Raw genomic sequence first — 16,256 nt, forward strand, 5'->3', positions numbered from 1 at the left:
TATGCTGTCTTGTTTGTCACACACTAAAACCTACATCAAATATGTGCATACTAACCTTCACTAACATATATATCTCCCCCCTTCACAAACAGTTGCAATATGTCCCCTTCTCTATGCACATATACAGATGTGAATATATATGACACATATATATTTCTCCGTATGTGTGTGGCATACACACACATGGTTCACACTGTTGTAAGTCCCTGGACCTCACAGCTGAACTGTTGGGCCTTGCTGCAACACAAGCAGGTGTCACATATGAGCACAGACTAACATTAGGGGGGTATATGTGGCAACAGATGCTAGATAAGCATACTAGACTGCTACAGCAGTTGCCAATGCTAAGCTACACTTTAATATGACTATCACGCATGTGTGGTTCTGTCAAACCCATGTTTATATAATGTCAGCGCTAATCCCCCCAACAGCCATTGGCCACATTACTGTACAGAACACAGATAACATGGATCAGAACTTTGAGCTACACATTTCACAGGTATGTCCCACTGCCCACAGGTACACACAGTATTGTCCATAGCAGTAGTTAAGCAGAACATCTGTGCAGAAAGAAGTACTGCTGCCACATATGAATTTTTCACATTATGTAGGCTATTCTTCAATAACGTCGACTACATGCCAGTAAATACATATGTCTCACATACCTTTCCTTTGTATAATTTAGTAATATTTATTTTTCCTTTTCCTTTTCCTTTTCCTTTTCTCTCTCTCTCTCAGTCTCTGCAATAGAGTGATTGAGTTTGTTGGCAGAGATTGCAGCCTGCTCTTGTAGGAATTTGCACATGAGCATGTGATGGCCTCTGCACCGATTAGTGCCCACCATTTGCTAATTGCATGCAGCCTGCTGTGTAGTAATTGCAGTAATCACTGTCATAGCAACCCAGTACTATAAATTGCTGACTCATGTAGGCGTGGCCTTTTCAGCTTTCCAAGATGGAGATCATCCTTGTTTGGTGTGGACATCATTATTTAAGACAGAAGGTTGGTATAGTTCTTATATCAGAAGCCAGGGGTGTAGCCGGAGATTTACATTTTGTACTCGGACCTAATGTTGCTGCTTCCAGTACCCACTTGTCAGTGTAGAAATGTACTCATCCCTCAAAATGCTACCCCAAGAAACATGGAAAGATGTACTTTCTTTTCAATTGTTATAATAAACTGCCACACAAAGCTAGTTATAGAGATGTATTCCTTTGGCACAAGAATTGTTTGTGAAATGTTGTGAATATTCATTTCCTCAGTTCTAAACAGTTTGTGCTTTTTTAGTGTTGACATTAGCACGAGCTGCTCAGACAAACTGGACTCATTTCAGTACTGTGAGTATGCTTACCTACATCCTTGGTAGACCCTGCACACACACAGGTAAATTCTACATTTGGGTAGGGATTCAGAAGTACAGAGAGCTTAAGTAGTATTGTGTGGGTTTTATCTTGCTGGACTTACAGGGTTGCTGGGTACATGTTAGTTTATCAAGGCATGTAGTCTGTCTGTGTAACTCCCAACTGTGGACCTATCCACATGATAGCCAGAGAATAGCCTGTTATTTTTTGTCTGTGCACCACACAGGTCTTTTCATCAATTGAGCAATGGCATTCTTACAGTTGGTTGCTACCAGTACATGGCTACATCCATTTGTATTTCAGTGTTTTATTCCTACATAAGGGTATGCTTCCAAAACTCCTTCCAAAGCTGATTCCACAGTGTGTAACAGCAGAAAGGCTAATATGCCTCTGTGTTTCTGCCTCTGCCAGACCTCTCAACCAATCAGGAACATATTTGAACAGAATCAGGGAAAAGTCAAGAAAAACTGAGGGACAATCAGGGACACCTTTAAAATATTAGTGCCATTAAGTTGAAACATTGAGAGAATCAGATCATAGGAATTAATACACATTTTCTGAAGTAAAAGAAGTGTCTAACTCTTAATTATTGTCATTATTCATTAAGTGTAGTTCACCACCTTTCTGCCCAAAGTCAGCAGTCTTAGGAGCGATTCAGAGGGACAGAGCTAAAATTTGGGTCAAAATCAGGGACGTCCCTGAAAATTAGGGACTGTGGAGAGGTATGGCCTTTGCCCTAAACAGATATGCCAGTGTTTGTCCTGCTGTGATACTGTGTGGGGTTGTAAAGTGATGGTGTAACATTATTTCCTGCTAGAATGGCTGCTTCTCTTATCACAGTCATGTAATGTAATCCCACAACTGTTGGTCAACATCCACAGAACAAGTTGTGTGGTATGGTATTCCTAATTTTCCTTTACATTCATTCATTCTGATGCATGATATAATTATTTAAGCACCAACTTGATGTATATCTACTGTGGCTTAGTGGTAAGTCATGTTGTGTAGAGTGTGCAATGTCTGGGGTTCAAGACTTACAGAGGTGTTTTATTTTGTTCCTGAGCAGAACAAGGGCCCTCACAGAGTGACTAAGGCACTTTTAAGCAGTTGTAAGCAGGTTTGCATTGTTTAGCCAAGTGCAAACCAGTGCAAACCCACTAACTACTGCTTAATAGTGCTTACTCCCACTCACCCCCGTGCTAATTTCTTTGAAAGAAAAGAAAAATGGGGAGATAGGAAAGTGGTGAAAAAGGGGCACAAAGAGGGAAAGACAGTATGGAAAATAGCTTGGGATGTGCAGGACGGGTGTAGGGAAGGTCCATAGCTGCCCATTTCTTCAACAGCAACAGCTGTGCATGTGCAATAAATTTGGAGGTAGATATGAACCCTTCAACCCCTGAGAGAGGGGTGAGGACAACAAAGTATGTTGCAATGTCAATTAAATAACATTTCATGTGTCCAGTGGACATGTCTGCAAAATGGGCAGCTATGTATGGGGTGTAATTTTTTGGGGGGGGAGCAGATTGCCCTTTTTTTTCAGGTGAGAGTGGAATGTGGGGTAGGGGAGGTGGGTATATTTGGGGAGGTAGGTTGGGGAGGTAAACAGACAAGACAAGATGCATACAGGGGTGGTATATGGCACATGTGGTGGGTAAGCACCTTTGATGGTGAGGGTTGTTTGGAAATTGCAAGCCCATGAGCCCCCAGGTGGAAACAGTGGGACTGAGGTCCCCACCCATGGGCAGTAATCACTGCACCTTCATGGCCCAGCAGGTGCCTGTGCTGGAGACTGTGTAGGAGGGGCAGGCTGACCAGTGAGTTGCACCACTCGGGCCTCAAGCTGGCATAGAGGTTCTGCAACAGAACATTCAATCTCTGTATGCACCACAGCCCAGACCCTACGAAGGGTGATAAGTGCCTCTCCGCCCACGCTTGCACGGTGGGGCTGAGCCCCATCCCCTGCAGCGCTTCCACCAATGGTGGCACAGGGCCAATGGAGGAGGAGGTCTCAGGCTGGGCACCGGATCTGTTGGTGCCAGGTGCCATGGCCAGCTGAGGTGGGACAGGTGGGTCCGCTGGGACCAGCCTTCCCATAAGAACTATGTTTTGGAGAGTTTAATAAAGATATGGGTTAGTAACAGTCAACAGCATTGCCAGTTAGTTATAACAGCATGCAGAAGTATTCCCATTAACCCAACACACCAGATTTTCAACAGTTGAAAAGCAAGCATGACACATGCATATATAGAACAATAGTGGACATTACAACAGCATGCAGTTTAATTGATGGCAACAGGCCACCAATATTGTGGTATTTTAACAGGGCACATGCATAGAAATAAATGCAAATATTTATAAACCAATAGGACATATGTCCCAACAAATGTTTTGAGATTAGACATACCGATTGAGGTGTGGAATTGCATTTTTAATGCACATACAGTAGGGTGGAAAAATCCTTCTAGTTTTCACTAGATTCCTATTAACTGCAGTTATATGTCCCTTACATGTATTATTACACTACCCACTGTCCTTATATTGTGCAAATGGATTTTGCTAGATCATTATATACATACAAACTGTCCAAGATGCAGATGTTACTGCAACATATTTTGAGAGTTGCGCACACACACTACTACTAAGATGGTACACTGACAGCTCTACTTTCATATAATTATCTAGATATGTTCAGGTGAAAGTATCAGTTATATGTTAACAGCTCCCTACATTTCTGACAGCACACTGACATTTCTGGGGAACACAATACCAAGCTACTCATGTGCCAGATTAACCTGCATATGCCAGCCATGAACCAGCAGTTGAGGGCTGTACATATGCATACAAGCTACTGGCACTCCCTTCATCCACGTTAAATGGGCCTACCCAAGTGTGGGTTGACACTGCTTAATACAACACTACTATTTGTAGAATGCAACAGTACAACAACATATCAAAGAAAATGACACAGACGCACTCCATGAATCATACATTTATTAAAGGATTATTACACCTTTATTTATTGGGTTAAAAGACTTTTTGAAGGCTCTCTCATTTATGTTATATAACAGTACATGCAGAATAATTACTAACCTGCCTCATGACGCAGCCCATCTTCATGGGCTTGCAGGTTCATAGCCCAGTCACCTGCAGTTGTGAAGTAAATGCAGTGATATTGAGACATACCTATCCATAGTATAGACAAGCATAGCAATTCTTAACTACTTAATACAATGGCTACTTACGAAACAGAAAAAACTTTAAACACTGAGTAAAACACACAAAAGGAAAGTAGAAGCACGCTGACACAATAAACAGCGCGGACTTTTTAATAAACATAAGCGCTTTCAGTTAAGCAAATGCTCAGCCTTCATCAGACAAAAAACAGTTAACACAGCTTGGTTTTTATACATAAAACCTACATCTATAAGTGGCTAAACAGCCAATCACATTACTAAATTGATACAGGATATTCCTATCTCTTTTAATTAGCTAGAACAACTTCTTACAAGCCTATGTTAATCATCTGTTGAGTTACTACTCCACTAAACAACTTGATGAGTGCTTTATTTAAAAACAAATATTAAAAAACACATTTTTTAAACAACACACAATAACCATAACTGAAGACATAACAATTTCAATTAAATTGCCTAAGGCTTTTACCAATCCTAAATCTAAAATATTTTGAAAGTGGAAACCTCACTTTCTTACAACTAATAATTATTACCCCCCCATTTACACACTGGATAAAGTATTAACCACTAATGCTTATCTAAGGAGAGCTTTAAGCTTAAGAATACACTTAATGGAGACATAGTCATTCAAACCTGGAAGCAAATGTGCACATGTTCTAATCTGCCATAATACCTCTTGCTCTTCTAAATGTAGCTGCCAGGGCCCTCCCCTTATGTCATTTTTGATGTGATGTACTACACTGAAAGTGAAACAGTGGTCAGGGAATTTTAACACATGCCTGGCAAGTGCATTTGTGAGGTCCTTCCTATCTATAGCATACAGGTGCTCGTAAATTCTTTTCTTTATTTTTCTCTCCATTTTGCCAATATAGAAGGAAGGACATTTTTCACATAGAGACACATATATTACGCCATTGGTGTCACAATTGTAATTACCCTTAATGAAATAGTTTTTACTGTTGATATACACTTTGTTACCAACATGGATGAACTTACATTGAGGGCACATACCACATTTACGCATTCCTACAATTTTATTTTGAATTTTAGATTTAACCGTAGCCGTTTCAACTAGATTTTTAAGATTAACACCCCTACGGTATGTAAATTCTGGACGTGTCCCAAGAACCTTAACCAGAGCCCTATCCTCAAGTATGATATTCCAGTTTTTAGCCACTATTTCTCTGATAGCTTTACAGTCCACACTGAAAGTGAACAAAAAGTTGATTCTAGAATGTACAGTGGAATCCCTCTTAGAGGTGTCCTTACCCGATCTACTCATTAAGCCACCCACCAACAGTGGAGTAAAGTGGCCATAAGCCCTTTTAACCTGTACTTCATCCGTCATCTCTTTTATGAGGCTATCAGGATAGCCTCAAGCCAGAAACATTTTACTGATTTTGTTACATTCCATCAGAAAGTCATTATCATCTGAAATCATTCTAGCAGCTCTGACAAGTTGCCCTTTAACTACACTCCTTTTTTGATGAAAGGGGTGACAACTAGAAAAATGCAAATAGCTGTTAGAATGGGTTGGCTTTCTGTCAATTAAAGATTTAAATTTGTTGTTGATTTTATCCTTACAGATTTTTACATCTAAAAAACTCATTTCATCCACTCCAATAGTGTACGTGAATTCTAAGAAGTTGGTCATTCCAGAAATATTGTCTATAAATTGTGGAATAAGGTTTTGCGGACCCTTCCAGATAAAACACGTCATCTTGGTATCTAGTGTACCAAGTGACATGTTGTTGATACAGTTCACTATTGAACAAATAATTGCGTTCCCAAAAAGCCATCACACTGTTAGCAAAACTACACCCACAGGGAGATCCCATGGCAATCCCTGTACTCTGGAGAAAAAACTGGTCCTTAAAAATTAAAAAGTTATTTGCCAGGACCAAGTCCAATAATGTTTCTACTAAGTACATCTGACCATTAGTGGCCCTCTTGGTCACCATGAAATTCCTTGTCCAGTCAATGCCTAGTTGATGAGGTATCACTGTATACAGATCTTTAACATCCACAATCAGGAAGACCAAGTCTACATGGTATTCAATTTTATTAAAATTCTCCAAAAAATCCCAGGAATCTTTACAAATCTGTGGTTCCCCCTGGATGTATGGTTTAAGAATACCATCGATGTACTTGGCACAAGCATAAGTAATAGAACTCCGCCCATCAACTATAGGCCTCAATGGGGGATCTATTAAATCTTTATGAATTTTGGGTGTGCCAAAAATTGTGGGAACCTTAGGTGCTGGCATTGACAAGTATTGAAAGGTGTTACAATCAATACTACCTTCAAGGAATAAGTCATCCAGGACACCCCTAATTTTCTTATAGGCTAAATTTAGTTCATTCAAACTAGATCTCAAATAGGTGCCAGACTGTAAATGAGACAACATTTTATTTTCATAAAAGCATTGGTCCATGAACACCAGACCCCCTCCCTTATCTGGTTTCATGACTCTAACTTTACATTCATTAAGGAGTGAGATAAACTCCAGTTCATGTTTGGATATGTTACTTCTCATTCCCAACCCGTGTCTTTTGTTGTTAAGTGTGGCCCTAAAATCAATGTCACATACTTTTTCAAAAGTAGTTAGCCCACCAAACAAAGGTGGGTTAAACACACTTGATACTCTAACTGAATTTAGAAGTGCAGGTGTATTCCCTAGAGATAATGCCAGATTTAGTTTTCGAACATACAGTTTGAAATCTATAAGTGTTTTAACAAGGTCACTCCTTTTGTCAGGAATGAACGTCAAACTTTTTGAAAAAAGTCAATCAGAGGTTGCTCAACAGTTAAAACAGTGTAATTATATATTTTAAAGTCACTATGTTGAGCTGTGAGAATCTCAGGTCCTGTCTCTGAGGAGAATGTCATCTCCTCCATCGATTCGGTTTTCTCTTTCTCTGTGGTTGTCCCCTGTTGTTCACTCTGACATTGCTGTTGTCCTGTATGTTTCTGTCCCTGGGAAAAACCTGCTCATTGTCAGTATTGTCAAGATCTTGATTTTGGCCATGTCCATTAATGTTATCGTTGTTATTTTGGCCCCTGATGCGTTCACTTCTACGAACAGGGGCTTGTTCATGGTTAATGTTGTTAATTTCAGTGGGGGAAGCTATTTTAGCCCCATCACCACCCTTAGGTAAATGCTGACCTAGCATAGGGGGGTACGCTATTATTTGCATAGTCTGAAATATCTCTGTCCATTTTACGCTTTTTGTAAAAAACAAGTTTAGAGATGGAAGCCTCAATACTTGAAAATATTCTTAAATAATCATATTTATATCTTACAAAATCGTTATCTTCACCCAAGCTTGCTTCCAAAACCTCTAGTTCCTCTTTTAAATCAATAATCTCTGCTCCATAAAAATTAATCAATGACAGTAGAAATTCAAAACCCTGCTTATCAAAGAGGGTTAGCAATTCTTGATGGTATACAGAGTTACTAACCAACCCTGCAGGATAACGCCACTGCCGTAAGCCTTTAGGAACAATTTTCTTTGTGATACATTCCTGTAAGTAAGCTACTTCAAGTTGCAATTTTTTGCAACGGAACAGTTTGTGGTCAAAAGAGTTTAACTTGTCACCAAAATTACTCACCATGCGTTCACTGTTCTTAGCTCCCCCTTCTGAATCATTAGAAACTTCAAAGAAGTCTTTTTTGCCCAAAAAGTTAGCCATAGAAGGTAAAGCAGCTCCATTGTTCACTCCATTGGAATTTTCAACTGCATCATTCCTTTGAACATTAATCACATCTCCTCTATGCCTCCCAGACCTGGTAGTAGCATTATTGTTTGTCTGCCCAGCAGACACGTTAGCGTTAGCATTGTCTAACAACAAGGAAGTCGGTTGATTCAACAGACGCACGCCAGATAGACCGGTAGAATTAATATTCCCTCTGGAACCCACACCTGCATCTGCGTGGTTCCTCTGAGTACTTGATTCCACCTTTTGCGATAACGCTTCAACCCTGTTTAGTAATAAGTTGAAAAGAGTGGTTAAATTACCTAAGGCACTCTCTTCCTGTGTGTTATTCGTAACACTAGCCTCTCGCTCCTTATCTTGACAGAATAACAGCTGTGAGTTAGTCCCATTATGCCCATTCGTATTGCCAACATCACTGTTTCCACTTGCCATTTCAAAAACTAACGAAACAGAAAAAACTTTAAAAACTGAGTAAAACACACAAAAGGAAAGTAGAAGCACGCTGACATAATAAACGGCATGGACCTTTTAATAAATGTAAGCGCTTTCAGCTAAGCAAATGCTCAGCCTTCATCAGACAAAAACCAGTTAACACAGCTTGGTTTTTATACATAAAACCTACATCTATAAGTGGCTAAACAGCCAATCACATTACTAAATTGATACAGGATATTCCTATCTCTTTTAATTAGCTAGAACAACTTCTTACAAGCCTATGTTAATCATCTGTTGAGTTACTACTCCACTAAACAACTTGATGAGTGCCTTATTTAAAAACAAATATTAAAAAACACAACAATAACCATAACTGAAGACATAACAATTTCAATTAAATTGCCTAAGGCTTTTACCAATCCTAAATCTAAAATATTTTGAAAGTGGAAATCTCACTTTCTTACAACTAATAATTATTACCCCCCCATTTACACACTGGATAAATTATTAACCACTAATGCTTATCTAAGGAGAGCTTTAAGCTTAAGAATACACTTAATGGAGACATAGTCGTTCAAACCTGGAAGCAAATGTGCACATGTTCTAATCTGCCATAATACCTCTTGCTCTTCTAAATGTAGCTGCCAGGGCCCTCCCCTTATGTCATTTTTGATGTGATGTACTACACTGAAAGTGAAACAGTGGTCAGGGAATTCTAACACATGCCTGGCAAGTGCATTTGTGAGGTCCTTCCTATCTATAGCATACAGGTGCTCGTAAATTCTTTTCTTTATTTTTCTCTCCGTTTTGCCAATATAGAAGGAAGCTGGCAGTATCTCTAGGGAATACACCTGCACTTCTAAATTCAGTTAGAGTCTCAAGTGTGTTTAACCCACCTTTGTTTGGTGGGCTAACTACTTTTGAAAAAGTATGTGACATTGATTTTAGGGCCACACTTAACAACAATAGACATGGGTTGGGAATGAGAAGTAACATATCCAAACATGAACTGGAGTTTATCTCACTCCTTAATGAATGTAAAGTTAGAGTCATGAAACCAGATAAGGGAGTGGGTCTGGTGTTCATGGACCAATACTTTTATGAAAATAAAATGTTGTCTCATTTACAGTCTGGCACCTATTTGAGATCTAGTTTGAATGAACTAAATTTAGCCTATAAGAAAATTAGGGGTGTCCTGGATGACTTATTCCTTGAAGGTAGTATTGATTGTGACAACTTTCAATACTTGTCAATGCCAGCACCTAAGGTTCCCATGATTTCTGGCACACCCAAAATTCATAAAGATTTAATAGATCCCCCATTGAGGCCTATAGTTGATGGGCGGGGTTCTATTACTTATGCTTGTGCCAAGTACATCGATGGTATTCTTAAACCATACATCCAGGGGGAACCACAGATTTGTAAAGATTCCTGGGATTTTTTGGAGAATTTTAATAAAATTTAATACCATGTAGACTTGGTCTTCCTGATTGTGGATGTTAAAGATCTGTATACAGTGATACCTCATCAACTAGGTATTGACTGGACAAGGAATTTTATGGTGACCAAGAGGGCCACTAATGGTCAGATGTACTTAGTAGAAACATTATTGGACTTGGTCCTGGCAAATAACTTTTAATTTTTAAGGACCAGTTTTTTCTCCAGAGTACAGGGATTGCCATGGGATCTCCCTGTGGGTGTAGTTTTGCTAACAGTGTGATGGCTTTTTGGGAACGCAATTATTTGTTCAATAGTGAACTGTATCAACAACATGTCACTTGGTACACTAGATACCAAGATGACATGTGTTTTATCTGGAAGGGTCCGCAAAACCTTATTCCACAATTTATAGACAATATTTCTGGAATGACCAACTTCTTAGATTTCACGTACACTATTGGAGTGGATGAAATGAGTTTTTTAGATGTAAAAATCTGTAAGGATAAAATCAACAACAAATTTAAATCTTTAATTTACAGAAAGCTAACCCATTCTAACAGCTATTTGCATTTTTCTAGTTGTCACCCCTTTCATCAAAAAAGGAGTGTAGTTAAAGGGCAACTTGTCAGAGCTGCTAGAATGATTTCAGATGATAATGACTTTCTGATGGAATGTAACAAAATCAGTAAAATGTTTCTGGCTCGAGGCTATCCTGATAGCCTCATAAAAGAGATGACGGATGAAGTACAGGTTAAAAGGGCTAATGGCCACTTTACTCCACTGTTGGTGGGTGGCTTAATGAGTAGATCAGGTAAGGACACCTCTAAGAGGGATTCCACTGTACATTCTAGAATCAACTTTTTGTTCACTTTCAGTGTGGACTGTAAAGCTATCAGAGAAATAGTGGCTAAAAACTGGAATATCATACTTGAGGATAGGGCTCTGGTTAAGGTTCTTGGGACACGTCCAGAATTTACATACCGTAGGGGAGTTAATCTTAAAAATCTAGTTGAAATGGCTACGGTTAAATCTAAAATTCAAAATAAAATTGTAGGAATGCGTAAATGTGGTATGTGCCCTCAATGTAAGTTCATCCATGTTGGTAACAAAGTGTATATCAACAGTAAAAACTATTTCATTAAGGGTAATTACAATTGTGACACCAATGGCATGATATATGTGGCTCTATGTGAAAAATGTCCTTCCTTCTATATTGGCAAAATGGAGAGAAAAATAAAGAAAATAATTTACGAGCACCTGTATGCTATAGATAGGAAGGACCTCACAAATGCACTTGCCAGGCATGTGTTAGAATTCCCTGACCACTGTTTCACTTTCAGTGTAGTACATCACATCAAAAATGACATAAGGGGAGGGCCCTGGCAGCTACATTTAGAAGAGCAAGAGGTATTATGTCATATTAGAACATGTGCACATTTGCTTTCAGGTTTGAACGACTATGTCTCCATTAAGTGTATTCTTAAGCTTAAAGCTCTCCTTAGATAAGCATTAGTGGTTAATAATTTATCCAGTGTGTAAATGGGGGGGTAATAATTATTAGTTGTAAGAAAGTGAGATTTCCACTTTCAAAATATTTTAGATTTAGGATTGGTAAAAGCCTTAGGCAATTTAATTGAAATTGTTATGTCTTCAGTTATGGTTATTGTGTGTTTTTTAAAAAATGGGTTTTTTAATATTTGTTTTTAAATAAGGCACTCATCAAGTTGTTTAGTGGAGTAGTAACTCAAGAGATGATTAACATAGGCTTGTAAGAAGTTGTTCTAGCTAATTAAAAGAGATAGGAATATCCTGTATCAATTTAGTAATGTGATTGGCTGTTTAGCCACTTATAGATGTAGGTTTTATGTATAAAAACCAAGCTGTGTTAACTGGTTTTTGTCTGATGAAGGCTGAGCATTTGCTTAACTGAAAGCGCTTACGTTTATTAAAAAGTCCATGCCGTTTATTGTGTCAGCGTGCTTCTACTTTCCTTTTGTGTGTTTTACTCAGTTTTTAAAGTTTTTTCTGTTTCGTTAGTTTTTGAAATGGCAAGTGGAAACAGTGATGCTGGCAATATGAATGGGCATAATGGGACTAACTCACAGCTGTTATTCTCTCAAGATAAGGAGCAAGAGGCTAATGTTACGAATAACACACAGGAAGAGAGTGCCTTAGGTAATTTAACCACTCTTGTCAACTTATTACTAAACAGGGTGGAAGCGTTATCGCAAAAGGTGGAATCAAGTACTCAGAGGAACCACGCAGATGCAGGTGTGGGTTCCAGAGGGAATATTAATTCTACCGGTCTGTCTGGCGTGCATCTGTTGAATCAACCGACTTCCTTGTTGTTAGACAATGCTAACGCTAACATGTCTGCTGGGCAGACAAACAATAATGCTACTACCAGGTCTGGGAGGCGTAGTGGAGATGTTCATTAATGTTCAAAGGAATGATGCAGTTGAAAATGCCAATGGAGTGAACAATGGAGCTGGTTTACCTTCTATGGCTAACTTTTTGGCAAAAAAGACTTCTTTGAAGTTTCTAATGATTCAGAAGGGGGAGCTAAGAACAGTGAACACGTGGTGAGTAAATTTGTTGACAAGTTAAACTCTTTTGACCACAAACTGTTCCGTTGTAAAAAATTGCAACTTGAAGTGGCTTACTTACAGGAATGTATCACAAAGAAATTTGTTCCTAAAGGCTTATGGCAGTGGCGTTATCCTGCAGGGTTGGTTAGTAACTCTGTATACCATCAAGAATTGTTAACCCTCTTTGATAAGCAGGGTTTTGAATTTCTACTGTCATTGATTAATTTTTATGGAGCAGAGATTATTGATTTAAAAGAGGAAGTAGAGGTTTTGGAAGCAAGCTTGGTGGAAGATAACAATTTTGTAAGATATAAATATGATTATTTAAGAATATTTTCAAGTATTGAGGCTTCCATCTCTAAACTTGTTTTTTACAAAAAGCGTAAAATGGACAGAGATATTTCAGACTATGCAAATAATAAAGCTGCACCCTCCCTATGGTAGGTCAGCATTTACCTAAGGGTGGTGATGGGGCTAAAATAGCTTCCCCACTGAAATTAACAACATTAACCATGAACAAGCCCCTGTTCGTAGAAGTGAACGCATCAGGGGCCAAAATAACAACGATAACATTAATGGACATGGCCAAAATCAAGATCTTGACAATACTGACAATGAGCAGGTTTTTCCCAGGGACAGAAACATATAGGACAACAGCAATGTCAGAGTGAACAACAGGGGACAACCACAGAGAAAGAGAAAACCGAATCGACGGAGGAGATGACATTCTCCTCAGAGACAGGACCTGAGATTCTCACAGCTCAACATAGTGACTTTAAAATATATAATTACACTGTTTTAACTGTTGAGCAACCTCTGATTGACTTTTTTTCAAAAGGTTTGACGTTCATTCCTGACAAAAGGAGTGACCTTGTTAAAACACTTATAAATTTCAAACTGTATGTTCGAAAACTAAATCTGGCAGTATCTCTAGGGAATACACCTGCACTTCTAAATTCAGTTAGAGTCTCAAGTGTGTTTAACCCACCTTTGTTTGGTGGGCTAACTACTTTTGAAAAAGTATGTGACATTGATTTCAGGGCCACACTTAACAACAATAGACACGGGTTGGGAATGAGAAGTAACATATCCAAACATGAACTGGAGTTTATCTCACTCCTTAATGAATGTAAAGTTAGACTCATGAAACCAGATAAGGGAGGGGGTCTGGTGTTCATGGACCAATACTTTTATGAAAATAAAATGTTGTCTCATTTACAGTCTGGCACCTATTTGAGATCTAGTTTGAATGAACTAAATTTAGCCTATAAGAAAATTAGGGGTGTCCTGGATGACTTATTCCTTGAAGGTAGTATTGATTGTAACACCTTTCAATACTTGTCAATGCCAGCACCTAAGGTTCCCACGATTTTTGGCACACCCAAAATTCATAAAGATTTAATAGATCCCCCATTGAGGCCTATAGTTGATGGGCGGGGTTCTATTACTTATGCTTGTGCCAAGTACATCAATGGTATTCTTAAACCATACATCCAGGGGGAACCACAGATTTGTAAAGATTCCTGGGATTTTTTGGAGAATTTTAATAAAATTGAATACCATGTAGACTTGGTCTTCCTGATTGTGGATGTTAAAGATCTGTATACAGTGATACCTCATCAACTAGGTATTGACTGGACAAGGAATTTTATGGTGACCAAGAGGGCCACTAATGGTCAGATGTACTTAGTAGAAACATTATTGGACTTGGTCCTGGCAAATAACTTTTTAATTTTTAAGGGCCAGTTTTTTCTCCAGAGTACAGGGATTGCCATGGGATCTCCCTGTTGGTGTAGTTTTGCTAACAGTGTGATGGCTTTTTGGGAACGCAATTATTTGTTCAATAGTGAACTGTATCAACAACATGTCACTTGGTACACTAGATACCAAGATGACATGTGTTTTATCTGGAAGGGTCCGCAAAACCTTATTCCACAATTTATAGACAATATTTCTGGAATGACCAACTTCTTAGAATTCACGTACACTATTGGAGTGGAAGAAATGAGTTTTTTAGATGTAAAAATCTGTAAGGATAAAATCAATAACAAATTTAAATCTTTAATTTACAGAAAGCCAACCCATTCTAACAGCTATTTGCATTTTTCTAGTTGTCACCCCTTTCATCAGAAAAGGAGTGTAGTTAAAGGGCAACTTGTCAGAGCTGCTAGAATGATTTCAGATGATAATGACTTTCTGATGGAATGTAACAAAATCAGTAAAATGTTTCTGGCTCGAGGCTATCCTGATAGCCTCATAAAAGAGATGACGGATGAAGTACAGGTTAAAAGGGCTAATGGCCACTTTACTCCACTGTTGGTGGGTGGCTTAATGCGTAGATCGGGTAAGGACACCTCTAAGAGGGATTCCACTGTACATTCTAGAATCAACTTTTTGTTCACTTTCAGTGTGGACTGTAAAGCTATCAGAGAAATAGTGGCTAAAAACTGGAATATCATACTTGAGGATAGGGTTCTGGTTAAGGTTCTTGGGACACGTCCAGAATTTACATACCGTAGGGGTGTTAATCTTAAAAATCTAGTTGAAACGGCTACGGTTAAATCTAAAATTCAAAATAAAATTGTAGGAATGCGTAAATGTGGTATGTGCCCTCAATGTAAGTTCATCCATGTTGGTAACAAAGTGTATATCAACAGTAAAAACTATTTCATTAAGGGTAATTACAATTGTGACACCAATGGCATGATATATGTGGCTCTATGTGAAAAATGTCCTTCCTTCTATATTGGCAAAATGGAGAGAAAAATAAAGAAAATAATTTACGAGCACCTGTATGCTATAGATAGGAAGGACCTCACAAATGCACTTGCCAGGCATGTGTTAGAATTCCCTGACCACTGTTTCACTTTCAGTGTAGTACATCACATCAAAAATGACATAAGAGGAGGGCCCTGGCAGCTACATTTAGAAGAGCAAGAGGTATTATGGCAGATTAGAACATGTGCACATTTGCTTCCAGGTTTGAATGACTATGTCTCCATTAAGTGTATTCTTAAGCTTAAAGCTCTCCTTAGATAAGCATTAGTGGTTAATAATTTATCCAGTGTGTAAATGGGGGGGGGGTAATAATTATTAGTTGTAAGAAAATGAGATTTCCACTTTTAAAATATTTTAGATTTAGGATTGGTAAAAGCCTTAGGCAATTTAATTGAAATTGTTATGTCTTCAGTTATGGTTATTGTGTGTTTTTTAAAAAATGTGTTTTTTTAATATTTGTTTTTAAATAAGGCACTCATCAAGTTTTTTAGTGGAGTAGTAACTCAACAGATGATTAACATAGGCTTGTAAGAAGTTGTTCTAGCTAATTAAAAGAGATAGGAATATCCTGTATCAATTTAGTAATGTGATTGGCTGTTTAGCCACTTATAGATGTAGGTTTTATGTATAAAAACCAAGCTGTGTTAACTGGTTTTTGTCTGATGAAGGCTGAGCATTTGCTTAGCTGAAAGCGCTTACAATGGCTACTTACTTAGTACCGGGGCATTAGGCATCGTATGGG

This window comes from Protopterus annectens, chromosome 2.part1, assembly GCF_019279795.1.
Source record: "Protopterus annectens isolate FY-2018-M chromosome 2.part1, PAN1.0, whole genome shotgun sequence".
Classification (NCBI taxonomy): Eukaryota; Metazoa; Chordata; order Ceratodontiformes; family Protopteridae; genus Protopterus; species Protopterus annectens.